The sequence below is a fragment of the Watersipora subatra genome, chromosome 7 (assembly GCF_963576615.1).
Source record: "Watersipora subatra chromosome 7, tzWatSuba1.1, whole genome shotgun sequence".
In the NCBI taxonomy this organism is placed as follows: Eukaryota; Metazoa; Bryozoa; class Gymnolaemata; order Cheilostomatida; family Watersiporidae; genus Watersipora; species Watersipora subatra.
The window spans coordinates 41,235,438-41,239,368 of record NC_088714.1 but is presented as its reverse complement, the minus strand read 5'-3'; positions in this window follow the sequence as shown (position 1 = coordinate 41,239,368).

Below are 3,931 nucleotides of genomic sequence, written 5' to 3'. Positions count from 1 at the left end.
TACCAATGATGTCTGTACTACCAATGGTGTCAGTACTACTAATGGTGTCGGTACTATTAATAGTGCCAGTACTACAAATAATGTAGCGAACACCAATGCCATATTAGTAACTCTCTTTGCTAAGGACCTCTAGTACATTCTAGCAGCTGATCATAGCTACATTTCTACTCGATAGATATCATAATATGTTTACCAAATGAAGCTTACTGATACTCCACCATATACATGTACATGTATTTAAACCAGCTCCCTCTAATGCCTGTCATCCGAATAAATGTGATGCACTTATATCATGCGAGGAGTCAGTTGTTCAATAAGCAGTTAGACAATAGCACTAGTAGTAGTCAGTGAACAGTTCAAGCAGAAGCCAGTCAGTATTACAAATGATAAGGTATTTATTCTGGAAGGTTCAAGTTTCAATTGAGTTCAGTTGGTGCAACGGATGACTGCATCTGAAGGCTTAAAGGTTCTGCGGGTCATTTTCCAGTGAAACAAATTGTTAACACCATGTTGGTGGAGATGAAATTACAGAAAATTTTAGTAGATTTTATTAAAAATTTTATTAAATTTTATTTTATATTGATATTTTTTATCATTATCGATAGTTTTGATGTTTTGAGGTCATCTGAATGCCAAGACATTTATAGATTAAAGTCGATAAAGCTTGATGTCTACAGTTGCAAAGAAATTGATAGAATAAAGATGTCTAATGCTGCAACTTGCTAACGTTCAACTATAGTACCGATAGCAAGTGCTTTAACTGAAAGCAAATTTTTTCGATTCTAATCTTAAAGTATTCTGGCAGTCAGGTCCTCTGAAGCATCATAAACAAATGCAAATGATAGCAAAATATCGATACTTTCTGATAAAACCTACTAAACTTTTGCATAAGTTCATGTTTAAAGGTGCCCTTTTATGAGGCACCAACTGTTTTGTAACTAGCTAACATGTACACGCATACTTGGTCATAGTTCGACAAACAACTACAATCTGGAGAGTTCATTTAACGACATATAAAAATAATTGTGCCTTATTGTTAATAAAATGTTAGTTATATCGTATGTAGGAGATGGGACCATCCTGAGAGAGTAACTGGATATGACAGTAAAATATCATAGCCAAGAATATCTTTCAGCTCAGTATATTATATTTCTGTTGTGTTTCTATTAGTAGAGCAAGCTTGAACTCAGCAGATGTTCCAGCAAGATGGGGGTGTTACGAATGGTCCGACACGCAGTTGCTGAATGAGATTAGAGGCTATCAGGTTTGGGTGTATGTTAAACTCGCAGTGTCAGGTCTCTAACTCAGACACCTTATGATTCAACTTTAATATCAAAGAATGGAAGAAACATAGAAAAGACAACTTCAATGTGATGGCTTGTTTTGTTAGAAACAGAGCGACTTGTCCAATCATACAATACTCTCTATAAGAGACTCATTTAAATACCTCTATTGATACCTCTATGCTTTCTTACCCTGGATTTTGATTAATTTTTTTGTATTCACTTCATTTAACAATAACTCATTGATTTAAAGGTAGTCACCCTTGTCAACAAAACTCCTTACAACTTTTCTACCAAATTAACCTGGTTAATACATGATGTTATGGGTATACACATGTCATAACAACAGCTATAACTCTACATGTACACCTGCCATGACAACTGCTCCAACTCTAAATGTTACATGCTATGACACTAACATCAGCTCTAATGTTACATGCTATGACACTAACATCAGCTCTAATGTTACATGCTATGACACTAACATCAGCTCTAATGTTACATGCTGTGACACTAACATCAGCTCTAATATTACATGCTGTGACACTAACATCAGCTCTAATGTTACATGCTGTGACACTAACATCAGCTCTAATATTACATGCTATGACACTAACATCAGCTCTAATGTTACATGCTGTGACACTAACATCAGCTCTAATATTACATGCTATGACACTAACATCAGCTCTAATATTACATGCTGTGACACTAACATCAGCTCTAATATTACATGCTATGACACTAACATCAGCTCTAATATTACATGCTGTGACACTAACATCAGCTCTAATATTACATGCTATGACACTAACATCAGCTCTAATGTTACATGCTGTGACACTAACATCAGCTCTAATGTTACATGCTATGACACTAACATCAGCTCTAATATTACATGCTGTGACACTAACATCAGCTCTAATGTTACATGCTATGACACTAACATCAGCTCTAATGTTACATGCTATGACACTAACATCAGCTCTAATGTTACATGCTGTGACACTAACATCAGCTCTAATATTACATGCTATGACACTAACATCAGCTCTAATGTTACATGCTGTGACACTAACATCAGCTCTAATATTACATGCTATGACACTAACATCAGCTCTAATGTTACATGCTGTGACACTAACATCAGCTCTAATATTACATGCTGTGACACTAACATCAGCTCTAATATTACATGCTGTGACACTAACATCAGCTCTAATATTACATGCTGTGACACTAACATCAGCTCTAATATTACATGCTGTGACACTAACATCAGCTCTAATGTTACATGCTGTGACACTAACATCAGCTCTAATATTACATGCTGTGACACTAACATCAGCTCTAATATTACATGCTGTGACACTAACATCAGCTCTAATATTACATGCTGTGACACTAACATCAGCTCTAATGTTACATGCTGTGACACTAACATCAGCTCTAATATTACATGCTGTGACACTAACATCAGCTCTAATGTTACATGCTGTGACACTAACATCAGCTCTAATATTACATGCTGTGACACTAACATCAGCTCTAATGTTACATGCTGTGACACTAACATCAGCTCTAATGTTACATGCCGTGACACTAACATCAGCTCTAATATTACATGCTGTGACACTAACATCAGCTCTAATATTACATGCTATGACACTAACATCAGCTCTAATATTACATGCTGTGACACTAACATCAGCTCTAATGTTACATGCTGTGACACTAACATCAGCTCTAATGTTACATGCAGTGACACTAACATCAGCTCTAATATTACATGCTGTGACACTAACATCAGCTCTAATATTACATGCTATGACACTAACATCAGCTCTAATGTTACATGCTATGACACTAACATCAGCTCTAATGTTACATGCTATGACATGAACACAGGCTCTAAGAAACAAGACTAGAAAAAGTTGTTAATATTTTTGAAAAGATATCTTGCTTGTGTTGACCTTTGGAGACAAGCTACCGGCCACATTAGCTATATGGCTACTGGCCACATTAGCTATATGGCTAATGGCATAGATAAACATTGCTGAAGATCAAATGTTAGTATGTTTACAAGTCAGTGAACAGAAGCAGGTAATATGCTTGACATACCATTTAATTTCGCTTGATTTATTTCCTCGGTCTTTGACAGCTGAAACTTAGCTGCCGAAACAGCTGTTAAGCTTACTGAAGTTCACTGAATGACTTAATATTCCAGCATGATTTCACAGGGAAACAGCTAATGGTAAGGTGGCTATAGTTAAAACCCAGTGCAGGGAAGGAAGCTGGAGAAGCGTTTGGCTTAAGACTGATCTGCTAGCTGTTAACCTGAAAGGATTGCTTTGTTTGATTGTCTAAGCAGAGACTCCGAGCAGCACCCTTCTTTTATTTAGTCTTTAATCATACAGTGGAAAGGCGGAAGCCCGCTTTAACAAAATTTTAAAAAAAATGATTTTGCTAAAAATCATTTTAAAAATTAAAAATTTTGCATAAATACTGGATCTCCTTTTGTGGTATATAGATATACATTTATTTATATATATTTATAAATATTTATTTATATACGTGTACATACATATTTTTGGCTGCAGTGTGAGTTACAGCCCTTTGATAGGCTGCACTATTTCCATGGCATATTG